At 40.7% G+C, this 13,817-nt stretch overlaps 1 non-coding gene across 1 annotated transcript; it reads right to left on the reverse strand.

Moving 5' to 3' along the window:
- Positions 1 to 5,229: 5,229 nt before the first annotated feature.
- LOC136502369 (small nucleolar RNA R71) lies at positions 5,230 to 5,337 on the reverse strand. The gene has a single exon (XR_010770526.1). It is a non-coding gene; the product is annotated as a small nucleolar RNA R71 (small nucleolar RNA).
- Between the last annotated feature and the right edge of the window lie 8,480 nt (positions 5,338 to 13,817).

Below are 13,817 nucleotides of genomic sequence, written 5' to 3' on the forward strand. Positions count from 1 at the left end.
GCTACATTGAAACTAAAAACAGCTTCAAGACAGTGAAATTTCAAGTTTTGAAAACAACATTTTGTTGATACTTGTGAGCTCTATTTGACCATGTTAGACACTGAATTAGCTTAGGACCCTTAAATAAAGTTTGTTGCCCTTGATGTGAACTACAACTTTTATTTAGGTCACATAGCCATGCAAACACTCTAAGCTACTATTCAACTTTGGTCAAACTAGTATAATGAAAATGGCATTTCAAATGAAACCAACACTTAACAAATTTGGTCTATGTCATGAATATAAACATTGTTCCAATTATCATTCTAGATGTGTCTAAGGTGTTTTCATGACCTCACAACCATTTCATACATTGGTCACATATGATTACAAGCATAAGCATATATATAAAATCAACATTTCATGTGATAAGGTATAAGAATGAAATGAAATTTCATATGCTCATGCTCATGAATGCTTGGATGATGCTTGTGCTCATGAAATGCAGGTGCCAAATGCAAAGCTTAACACTAGGGTGTTACAGCTTGTGGTTCAATCCATGTTATCCCCGATGCAACTACCTCATCCGAATGACAAACAAAGTAAGGAGCAATCAATCACTAACCGAGAATGGCCATGAATAAAGAGGCAACAAAGCATAGGAAGATCAAACAACACCAAAAGAACACTAAAGGAAAAGGACTTAGCCCTCATGGAGGAAGTCTGAGCCTTGGGTTGGAGAGAAACAGAAGTGGTTGTCTGTTAAGTACAAGCTCGAGTCACAACCTAACAAGTACTTCCCGAGCCAATCATGCCGACCTGTATGGCTTCACGAATAATGGCCTAGACCCTAGCTTGACTTAAGAAAACACCACTGTCGGTGTTTTAGATCACCGGATAGTAAATTTTATGATTTGCGCATCTGACCCGAATGTCTATGCTTGGAGGACACAAAGATTTATACTAGTTCGGGCAGAATGTCTCTACATCTAGTTCATTGCTGCTCGTGTGACCGACATTGGTTTGTAGTAAGGGTTACAAATGGGGGAGAGAGGGAGCCGATCCTAAGTCTCTGGTGGAAGGATCATATGCTAGCTATTGAGGCGTGTGGGCGTTGTCTTAGAGACATCGTGCCTTGGAAGCATGCCCTTCTGGGGGCATCCTGCTTCCCCTTTTATAGACCAAGGAGAAGATACAGGCTACACAAGAGAGAGAGAGAGATAAGCGAGGAGAATAGGCCTCTATGGTTCCAGCACCCTTCCTTTCCTTCATGTGAGTCCCGCCGACCCTGTAGATCACAACGGGGATGGCTCCATGTTGTTACTCTGTTCATCACTGGTGCTGTAAGTGGGCGTCGTTAGCTGGTCATGGTGCTCCATTCTATCCCGGCGAGCGACATGGTGGGTAGATATCCCCGTCGGAAGCCGTATGAGGATTTGGTACCATAGCGTCGACATGGCCGACCCTGTTGGCGACATGAGTCTTTAGGTATGGCCCATTGTGGCCACCGGTCATGTCAAGATGCGCCTATTCCCTTTTTGGCATCAGAAGTTTGACCCTAGGCTCATACCCTTAGACCCATAGTGGTTGGGGCTGGTGCAGACTCCCATCGGGTGAGGCAAAATCCCCCCTCGAGGGGTTGGATGAGGCAAAGCCTATGCCCAAGGGGTAGAGCGAGGCGGAGCCCATGCTCTCAGGATCAGGCAAGGTGGATCCCGCGCCCTTAGGGTCAGATGTGATGGGGCTCTCGCCCAAGGGGTTGGGCGAGATGGAGCTCATGCCCTCGAGGTCGGACAAGACGGAGCTCATACCCTCAGGGCTAGGCAAGACCAAGATACGCTCTTGACCATCCAAGTGAGTTAGCGTTCACGACTATCAGTTTCCTTCTTCTGGATATCCCTAATCCTGATACCTAACAACCACGGAAAAACTAGGCTAGCCCTCACAAAGTGAATCTATTTTCCTTGGGCTAAAATGGATGAGGGGAGAAACTCAGCTAAGCACATCCATGTCTCATCCTCGATAGAGATGGCACTCTAATGGTTGATTAGGTCAACTCGCATGGTTCAGAGAACTTGACATAGATGCTAACCTCGCCACTAGAAGTGATAGCCTGGTCTTTGATCCGATCATCATTGTTATGGATGGGATCGAATAGAGCAGGCTAAAGAGAAAGAAAGTAGTCCTGATCTCTCTCTCGATCTGTATGCCCTTGTAATTGATGAGAACCAAGAGAGGGTGGAACAGGGGAGAGAAGAGAAGGGAGGTGGTCTACATCTTCCAATCCACACGCCATGGCAGAGATGGGGCATCGAAAGGAGCGACACATAAGAGAACATGAGTGCCCAAACTACTTGTAGGGTACCATGACCTATGTGCACTAAATGCACCAAGACATCCCTAGGGTTCTTAGCGGTGCGATTGTCACCACAAGAAGTCATGAGACGAGGTGGCTCAACAAAGAGCAGGCGTGTCATCGGTGATGGAGTCTAACATCGTGGTGGTGGCGTGCTTGTGTAGTCATTGCTGTGGCTAGCGAGGCATGCCAGTAGCCAGCCAATTGCAGCCGTGGCTAGGCCATGGCTAGCCGGGCTCGGCGATGCTGTGGGCGCTACTCGAGGACGGTCACGCTTACGCCGGCGTGGCCCACAACATCGCAACAGCGTCACAGTAGAGGCACGATGAGGTCAGGACGATGTCAAGGTGGCACGAGGTCTAGTCATGTAGCGCTAGCGACTAGCTACATGAAGTGTCCTAGGACAACTGGCACGAGCAACGGGTCGACATGGCGCTGCTGTGACGGCAGCGATATGCTGCATCGGGCAGCGATGCGTAAGAAGCAGTGCTGGTGATGGAAGAGGAGTGGCGGTGCCTAATGGGGAAGAGGGGAAGAGGAGTGGTGGCCACGACTTAAATAGCGATGCGAGGTAGGGCTTTAGGGGCGCGGATGACGATGCATCGGCGCTCGTACCGCTGCCGGGCACATGGTGGGCATTGTTGACTATAGTTAACAACCATTATAAACCATCAATATAACATGTATAGGGGCATAAATATAATCACCAATGAAGGTTTAGGGGTTTAAACTAATAAATTCCATGAGTTTTGGTGAATCTATATTTTTTGTAGTGTTTATCTAGAAAAGCGTCAAGGTGGACCTACATGTCAGATTTAATTGTGCTTATCCACCGTGAAACGGACACCAAAAGGTTCCAGAAGACTCAAGAGGACTCCACACCAAAGTAGAGCCCGAGTGGCTACATGGTGGGGCCACTCAGCCCCACCTACTGGCTGCCCCGGCCCCAGAGGCCCGCATGTTAGCCCCCTGTTATAATGTTGGTTCTCCACCGCCTCTTGGGTTGCATCTAAGCCATTCTTTACGTCGGTTTGATCCAAGGGATCATGTTGGATGCTCCAGGCTATATATACCAGCCCCTGCCACTCCCTTAGGCATAAGTCATCAAGTCATTTGAGAAGACAGAAACCATAATTATCCTCAGAGCTCCACCATATTTTAGGGCATAACTAGTTAGGCTAGGTCTAGAGGGAGGCAAGCAGGCTTCGCTTGGATTCCTGATCGTGTCAAGAGTGTGGTTTGGTATAATCTTTGTACACCTCTCTCTTTTGTATCTCCATTATTTTTATATACTTGCTACAATTGTTATAACAACATTAGTATTCATCTTATTCATGTTCTTCATTATAATGTTCAATGTCTACTTTGATTATATACTTAGTATAACTAGTTTATCATTATGTTATGCATAAGTTCATATAGCGCTCGCTCTGGTGAACACAGGGTGAGTGGTCAACACTATGTAAGCGTGGTGCTTATACATTGTTTACCTATGGATACACCCTATATTCTAGGTCATGTGATAGATCATAGATATGACACTCCTGTTGAGTCGTTTGTAGTCCACTCACCGAGTATAAGCGCACGTAGGGTCCGGTTACGAAGGAAGAGCAAGCTCTGTTCTTAATCTTCCTTAGTAATATCCCTTATGTGTAGATATGACGATGATCTTAGCAATGATTACTAGGTATAATTGCACTAATCAATGTATGCTTTGACTTGTAATTAAGAATGACTTAGGAATTATTCCTCTAATATTCTACCTGACCATGCTAATACCATAGAAATGAGTACTCTGAGTGATTTATCATTATCATTGATCAATACTTATCATATATATATATATTATCCTATGACTTATCCATGTTATGAGTAGAATATTGGTTATGGTTTACTTCTCCTTCAATAGTATAAGTTATCAATACATGTCCATGCTAGACCTTCCCTATGGTAAAAATATAAATAATGATACCTAGAATACTCTCGGGTAAAATGCTACAATGGTATATTATATGTGCGCTTGCAGATCCTTTTCATTCATATATTTATATATTCTTTCTAGAAACATAATTAATAAAGAACTGCTTAGTATTATTCTAGTAGTAATGCTATGTAGTACCAACAAGCATCTCTAGCATCATCACTAGGGATGACAACCTATTAAAGTAATGTTAGAAGATATAGGTTTATAATAGGTGGCTACTAAACAAGTGACAAATTAATAAATACCAACAAGCATTTTTGGTGCCGTTGCCGGGGAAGGTAGCTAAGCAAAGAAAGTATTGAGAAATTTATACTTATTGATGTGATCGAGATAACCATTAACCTTTGCTAAAACAGGCTTACCCTTGTTTTGTCTACTTGTGTATCTTATGTAGGGTAATGTATGACTGGTTTTGATCTTCTGACAAACTTCATTGAAGATCCAGAAGCATTAATCAGGAGGACTAGAGCTAAACTCAAGAAAGTTCTAGCTTTAAAGTCAGAAGACAAACATATAATGTGAAGCTTAACACTAGAATTTGAAGCCATGGCTAACATGACTCTCCGTGAATTATTTGCTCCAACTACGATCAACATCCATACTGGACCAACAATCAATGTTGGAGATAATGGATTCGAGCTCAAGCCAGCTCTCATTAATATGGTGCAAGCAAACTAGTTTTGTGGAAAGGCACATGAAGATGCGAGTGCACATCTCGAACACTTTCTGAAGATTTGTAGCACCTTCACAATCAAAGGAGTAATCTAGGATGCCATATTACTTCGCATTTTCCCATTCTCACTTTTGGAAAAGGCAAAGCAGTGGTTCTATGCCAACAAAGATAGAAATACTACATGTGATAACTACTCCACTGCCTTTCTAGCAAAGTTCTTTCTCATAGGCAAGACCAATGCTCTGCGTGGGAGAATCTCAAGCTTTCAGCAACAACATGATGAATCTATCCTAAGGCATGAGAACGCTTTCATGATTACATTGTGGAATGTCCTCATCATGGGATGGAGAATTGGCTACTCATGCAGACTTTCTACCACGGGTTGACCAATAGTACACATGAGACTATGGATGCTGCTGCTGAAGGTGCATTCCTGTCACTCACCATACCAACTGCAATAGCTCTTGTGGAGAAGATGGCCTCCAATCAAGGTTGGAATGAAGAATGTGTTTAGACCCTCAAGAGAGGTGGAGGTATGCATCAACTCAAGGAGGTAGATATGCTATCTGCCAAGATGGACCTGCTGATGAAGAAGCTTGAAGACCAAGCTAATGAAAAGCAAGAAGTCATGCACATTTATCGCATGACATGTGAAGTATGTGGAAACACTGGGCATTCAGCTATCCTGAAATCCAAGGGGATGTGAACTTTGTCAACAATAACAACTACTTTTGTCCTCAATAGAATCAAGGATGGAACCAGCAACAGAGGCCCAACTACCAAGGTAACTACCAAGGTAATAATTTCAATAATTTCAATCAACCACCGCTGAGAGAATTAATTATTGGCCAATCCAAACTTATGGAGGGATTATCTAGAAAGATAGCTACCAATGATAAAATTCTAGCAAACATAAATAATAGAATGGATAGCTTTGCTTCTGCCATTAAGAATTATCATAGTTTTAATAAAATGATAGAATCATAAATAGCTCAGCTGACGACTGGTGTTCCTCCGTCCGATAAAGGTAAGATTTTGGGGCAACTGGAAGATCTAGAAACTGCAAATCTTGTCGATATTCACCATGCAACTTACTACTACATGAAGCCATCAACAGGAAGGTGGATAGATAATACCTTGCCAGAAAAGAAGAGCGATCCAAGAAGACCTATCATCCCCATCGCCATTGGACCTCATATTTTCTAAGAAGTTGTCTGTGACTTTGGAGCAAGTGTCAACATCATGCCTAAGGTAATTTATGATCAAATTAATGGAGATGCTTTGTTATATACAAATATGCGTTTATAGCTTGTAGATTAGTCACTCTGTTACCCCAAGGGAGTTCTTGAAGATGCTATTATTCAAGTGGGACAATCATATGTTCCCGTAGACTTTGTGGTTCAAGAAACTAGTGGAGATGTAAGGGCACCCATTATTTTGGGCCGACCTTTCCTAAGCACCACAAAAGCCATCATCTACACGGATAGTGCCAAGATCTTCTTCACAATCAAGGATAGAAAGGAGAAGTTTTCTTTCAAGCAATCTCTCGAACATCCAAAAACACCGTGCCTGCCTAAAGAGACAATAGTGACCAAGAAGAAGAACAACAGGAGAAGGAGGAAGAACAAAGCCAAGCAGTCACAAGAAGAATCAGTCAACATGATCAACACACTCTGATCAGAGTACGATCACCTCCTCGCTTCACCATTCCTTGCTAAGAAGGATGATCCAGGTGTATCCATGATCGAGTGTACCATTGGACAAAAAATCTTTCATAAAACCTTCTACAACATTAGATCAGGTGTCAACATAATGTCCAAGGTAATGTATGAATACTTATTTGGTGATGAACCTTTGTTCCCTACATATATGCAATTGCAGATGGCGGACCAATCAATCTGATTTTAGGAAGGAATAGGAAAAAATGTCATGGTAAGGATACATGATCAGTTTGCCCTTGCTGACTTCATGGTTCTAGACATGGGTGAAGAAGAAGATGATACACCCATCATTCTTGGAAGACCGTTCCTCAACACCACCAACGCGATCATCTATGTCGTATCTGGAAAAGTCCACTTCTAATTCCCTAGAGAAAAGGTACGATGTTATTTCAATAGTTATACCACTTATGAATAGCCCAAGAAGATTTGCTCTAGGAGGAGATGTCGATCATCCCAACGCTAAAAAAATAAACCCCTAGAGAATGAATGGAAAGAAGATGAAGAACCTGAAGAACCTTTGAAAGATGAACCTACTCCACCTAAATCAAGCACACAGACCAAGCAGGTATGGAGAGAAAAGGTAACATCATCACTTGAGTCACAAGAGGTGCAACCATCAGGGTCTCCATCTCGGGGACTGACTGATGCACCCAAGGAATAAGCAAGATAGGAAAAGAGTCCTATCCGGAGGACTTAAAATTCCGAACCCTGGTCGTGAGGTAACATCGGTAGTTATCCATATTTACTTTTTAGTATTGCATGAATTACTTTTCACTTTAGCATATTTACTTTTCTGCATCAGCATTGCATTTAGAAAAGAAAAATAAAAAGTTTCATTATTATTGCATCATAAAACTTTGAGCCCCATGTGAAAAATTTTCTCGGTGTGTAAATGCCCAAGAGAATATTCACTATGGTGGCATAAAATATTTTTTTTATATCATGCATACATATTTTTTGCATTATCATATATATATATTATCCTATGACTTATCCATGTTATGAGTAGAATATTGGTTATGGTTTACTTCTCCTTCAATAGTATAAGTTATCAATACATGTCCATGCTAGACCTTCCCTATGGTAAAAATATAAATAACGATACCTGGAATACTCTTGGGTAAAATGCTACAATGGTATTTTATCTATGTGCTTGCAGATCATTTTCATTCATATATTTATATATTCTTTCTAGTCACATAATTCATAAAGAACTGCTTAGTATTATTCTAGTAGTAATGCTATGTAGTACCAACAAGCATCTCTGGCATCATCATTAGGGATAACAACCTAGCAAAGTAATGTTAGGAGATATAGGTTTATAATAGGTGGCTACTAAACAAGTGACAAGTTAATAAATACCAACATACATCCATGGGCGATGTCGGGCGCAGACGCCCAAAAGTGATGCGGGCGCGTTGGCGGCGGTGGCTGGGAGCGTTGCTCCGCTAGGGTTGGGTGCCGGTGGCTAGGTCGAGCAGGCCGCTGCGCTACTGGTGGGCTCGCAGCTTGCTAGGCTACATGGCAAGAGGAGGGGAGGCACGAGCCAGACTGCCGAGTTGGGCTTTGGCCAGTAGCTGATGCTAGGCCTGCGCGAGGAGGAGGCCGGTTGGGCCAGTGGGAAGGGAAGAGAAGGGAGAAGGGGTGGCGTTGGGTTGGCTGGAGGAAGAGGGGAGCTAGGCCGGAAGGATAGGTGGGTAGTTGGCCTAAGAGGTGGAGGTGGGCTGATTTGAGAAGAGAAAAAGGGAAAAGCATTTTTCCTTTTATGACAAGGAATTTTGTTAGAGATTTTAAAAAGGGATTGATAGCAATTCGAGGAGAGGAGGAAAATGATTTTTCCTTTATGAATTTTGACTCAGGGGATTCAGGATAGATTCAAGAGGGATTTGAAATGAATTTGCTATAGATTTGAGATGGATTCAATGAGGGGACTTGAAAGAAAAATGCTACAGATCTGTGCACTCGAAACCCTAAACAAAACTCAACTCCAAACCAACTCAAGAACAAGGGAAACTCCTACAAACAAATCTATATAAATGCACCGATTTATTAGCAGGTCCTCCTTGGGTTGACTCAGGTTTGACCTAGAGACTACATGCTCCACACATTGCAGGAAAAAAATTAAAAAGCTCATATTTTTGGTTGCACAAAAACTCGGGATGTTACAGTCCACCCCCTTACAGGAATCTCGTCTAGGAGATTTACGGGTTACTCTGGCTCTATATGTTCATATAAGGCTAATGGACTTTATCGGATGTTCTTCATGCATTAGTGCATCAGGTTTCGCAAAGTAGCTTTTTCGAGAGAGGTTTTGAAAAGGAGAGTTTTTGGAAGGTAGTTTGCACAAAACTCTTTTGAATCGTGAAAGCTACTTTTATAAAAAGGGGTCGAAGGAATTTTGCATGTTCAAATTGGTTTTTGGAAAAAGGCCATTTCTCAAAAGAGCTTTTGAAACTCACGCAAACCAAGCTTAAAATTCATTTTGAAATCATTTTGTTTTTGTAAACCAAGGTTTTTGGGAAACAAGTTTCAATACCAGTTGAAAACATTTTCATGCGCCAAAATTTTTGTAAAGCAAGTTTAATGCCATTTGGGAAAACTTCTTTTTCTTTAAATAATGGTTTTTGGAACAAAAGATAATTTTGGAAGTAGTTTTTATTTCGAAATGAAATCCCTTTTTGCAACATAGGGAAGCAACTTTGAAATAGTTTTCATTTGAAAACAATGTTCCCTTTGAAGTCATTTTTGAATTTTGGCTAAACCAAAATCTTTTGCAAATTTGCAATGCGTTTTGAAGAAGCTTGGAAAATAGGTTTTCAAAAACCCACTTTTTGGAAAATGGTATTTGAAGAAAACTGCTTTTCTCAAATACTTTTTTGGAGAACACAAACAAAAGGGTTTGAAGTATCTTTTCGCAAAGCATTTCGAAAACCCCCCTTTTGGAGAAAGGTTTTCAAAGCATTTGAAATAGGCCAAGAGTTTTGATGGTTTGAGAATTTAGAGAAAGAAAACTTTTTCAAAACCCCCCTTTTTTTAAAGTTGTTTTTACTCCAAACAAGGGTTTATTTTGGCAAAGCTTTGGGTTTTGAAATCTCTTTGCTAAAACAAGATAGGTTATTTGAACAGAGATTTTCGAAATCCAAAACATCCTTTGTTTTAAGTAAAACTCTTTTCAAACGGTTGCTTTTGAAGTAAGATTTTGAAAAACTTAACTTAGGATTATAGTGGTATAGGGGTACCACTTGGAGCGGTCACAGTCATGTACCTCGATACCAGCGTACGCCCGGCAGCGAGCCATGTGGATGCATCACACACGGGACCACCGGTTTCATAGCAGCACCATAGGTTATGATTACGACACACTACCAAATAAGTCACCAGCAACAACTCGATATCTCAAGCTTAGAGGGAGAGGGGAGTTTTGGAAGTCCTCTTTTTTTAAAACACAATTTTTTAATCCTTTGTTTTACAAATCTTGCAACGAAGAAGGTTACAACCTCAGGATTCAGAAATAGGTTGCATCGTACTTTGGTATTTTTTAAAACTCAAATCAAAAGTTTTGATTTTTTGTCAAACCAGAACAAACCCCCAAAAGAGATTTTGAAAATGCTTTAAATAGGTTTTTAGTTTATAAAATCAAGACATTTATAGAAGGTTTTTGCTTCGCAAACCTCTTTTTGAAACATTTTTCAAGAACATTGGGCCTTTTGAAGGGGAAGTCTTAGAATTCAAACCATTTTATAAACTTTTCCAAACAAGCTTTTTGGACGAAAGATGTTTCAAAATAGTGAGTACATGGAGTTTGAAAACATTTTGCAAATACCAAAACTTTTCAAGACAAGTAGTTTTGAAATCCTACTTGAGGAATGGGGGGGGGGTTTGCAAAACTTTTGAAATCTAGGACAAATCAAATTTTGAAATAAAAGGTGCCCTTTTCAAACAGGTTGAAATCGATGCAAGTTTTTTGAAGTTCTTTGTTTTCTAAAACAAAACACATTGTTTTTGAATGATTTCAAATCATGTGATTTTGGAATACTCAGTTTTGTCTTTCGAACAAAGCATTGCTTCCCTTTTGTAAATCATTTCTCATTTGAAAAGTAAAGCTTTCGCAATCAAACTTGATTTTTAGAAAACCCTTTTTCAAAACAATACTTTTGAAACTAGATTTTTAAAAACTCATTTTCATCTTTGCCGACAAAATCTTTTCGCAAGAATTTTGTTTGGTGAATCAATTGCAAACCATTTTGTAGTCAAGGTTGATTTTTGAAAGGGTTTTTGGCTCTCGGGGTGAATTCAAAGCGTCTAAAATAGAATGAGCCAAAAGATCTTTGGTTTGAAAACACTTTGTTGATTGGAAAGCAAAATTTTTGTTTTCCAGAAGCAAATTTGTAACACCTTTTGAAAGGAGACCGGTTTTCAAATAGTTTCACGGATAGCTTTTGAAATCAAATCAGGTTGAGAAAGGAACTAAAACTACTTTCTTTTGAAAAAGGAAGACCTTTCAAGAAGTTTTGAAACCATTTTCCTTTAAAATAGAATTGCTTTTGTTAAAGAAAGGATTTTTTTCAACCAAAAGAAGGAGGGGTAACTTTGAAAATGTGTTCAGTTGGAAGCCAAAAATAGTTTTCAAATGGTTTGGTAAAGATATGATGCATTAGCCTTTTATTTTTAACTCTGTTAGTCTAGGTCACTTATCTAGTCATAGGACGACCTTGGGTTTAGCCTACTAGTTTATCAAGGTTCCGGAGTCTCACATACACAAAATAGGTTCTACAGCTTACACTCAAACATTTAGAAACAAAAGAAGCACCACAACACAAGATCCAGGCAATCAAGCAGCATTACAACCCCTATATGCATAGTGTTGACAGAAGGTGACTCCTAGCCCTTCAAAGTCTCACACAACTACCATTCTAGCACAGGCGGTAATGGGGATTGTTTTCTACAAGTCAACTTTCCACGATAGGGAGGGTTAGTTAGCAGTAGACCTCAAGGCGGGGACAGAAACAAGTGTTAGCACCTATAGTTCTAACAACAGACATGATGTTTGGCTTCCATACTAGCATTTGGTTCTAAAGGTATCATTCTAGGGTCAAGTATGGCTCTGATATGAACTAAAATGATCCATGATTTCCTTGAAGGAAAATTCATCGATTACATCATAATGTTATAGTCTGGAAGACCAAGCTATCACATTATCATTATTCAGCTGATACCATAGTTCATACATCAAGAAATTACCAGTTTACAAGGTATTACAACACTTGATATCACACCTAAGTACAACGCACACTAGCGGAAATGCACACAGATTAGAGTAGACGTAGTGCGTCGATGGGCAAAGGCTCCTCCTTCATGGGTAGTCATTAGAGTGGCATAGAAAGTTAGTGGGCGTAGACTTCATCTCCTCAACCAAAATTGAGTGTAGGAACGAGACAGGTTAATTTCACAGAGGCTGAGGAAATATTGCAAAATGAACCGATGATGGCTGGTATGTTCACCATTGATTCCCATCCAGCTTATGTGTTGTTTGATTCTGGTGCATCACATTCATTCATGAGCATGGGATTTGTATACCGGCACAATATACCTCTTATGGCTATACCTTTTGCCTATAGAATCAGTACACCGGGTGCGCAGTTGTGCGTTAATACTCAGACGGACATAGTGGGCTTAGTATTAGCCACTCACACTTACCGTCTCTAGTTCATGGTGTTGCCAGGGCAAGGCATTGATGTAATTCTAGGAATGAACTGGTTGTGGGTGTATGGGGTAGTCTTGGATCTGAAGCAGAGAGTTGTTGAGTTACTGCTTCTTTCTTCTGAGGATAGGATGTCTCTTCTTATGCCCTCAGATCTATCCTTACCTGTTGCTGCTCATGCTGAAGCTTCTCCTAATCTTGCCTCTATTCCTATGGTCTATGAGTTTCCTAATGTCTTTCCTAAAGATCTACCTAGGTTGCCACTAGATAGGGATGTGGAGTTCTCCATTGAGTTAGAGCCTGGCACTGCCCCTATCTCCCGACGCCCGTACCGCATGGCCCTAAAGGAATTGGCTGAAATAAAGAAACAGTTAGAAGAGTTGTTGGAAAAGGGATTCATCCATCCTAACTCTTCACCATGGGGTTGTCTAGCCATTTTGGTGAAGAAAAAGGATGACACTCTTCGAATGTGTGTGAATTACCATCCTCTCAATGTGGTAACCATTAAGAACAAGTATCCGTTACCTTAAATTGATACTGTGGCAGAACCTCCTAAATTATAGGACCCACATGCACTTGTCACTATCCAACGACCTTTGACAACAATGCATATGTTTCTGGTAACTTAAGAAGTCTGTCGGGTGTCCTCGGGGAACCCCGAATCATCCACGATTTCCGAGCAGGATCACGTTACAGAGTCATTGCAGTATTACAACATTTATTCAATTATCGACACCAGAGTAAAAATAGCGGAAGTCTTATGATAACATAGTTTACAAACTAGTTGTTTCAAACCTTACAAACTAAGTTCGATAATTATTACAAACCATAGTAGTAGTGGAGTGGCATCATTAACATATACATAACACACAAAATAAACATCCTGCCCAAGGATCACACATTTACTTCTCATCGTCAGAATGAAAGATAGTCATGCAGCACAATCCAAAACAGATCTGCTCATGAGGCTCACCTACAACAAGGGTCAACGAACCCTGAGTACAAAAGTACTCAACAAGACTTAACCGAAATAAAACTAATAGAACTTAGGAATGTAGGCTCAGGGATTCAAGGTATGACTTTAGCAATAATCAAAGTTCTTTTGCATAAAAGCTCTTTTAACAACATTCTTTATAAAGAAAACTCCTTAAGAATTATATATAAAGCTGACACGATCCGCACTGAGATCATGAAACTTCATATCCAACACCTTCACAAGACTTATTCAAGTTCTAGTTATTAATACTACGATGATGAACAGTGAGTTGAGTCTCCATAACCGAGGAGCAACGATGATTCGAACCGATTATAAACCCAGCTGGGGATTCCAGACCACACGACATATGTAGGTCCCCGACCTACATATACCAACCTACCCTCGGATCCTCTAAAACAAGAATGGG

Source organism: Miscanthus floridulus, chromosome 13 (assembly GCF_019320115.1).
Source record: "Miscanthus floridulus cultivar M001 chromosome 13, ASM1932011v1, whole genome shotgun sequence".
In the NCBI taxonomy this organism is placed as follows: Eukaryota; Viridiplantae; Streptophyta; class Magnoliopsida; order Poales; family Poaceae; genus Miscanthus; species Miscanthus floridulus.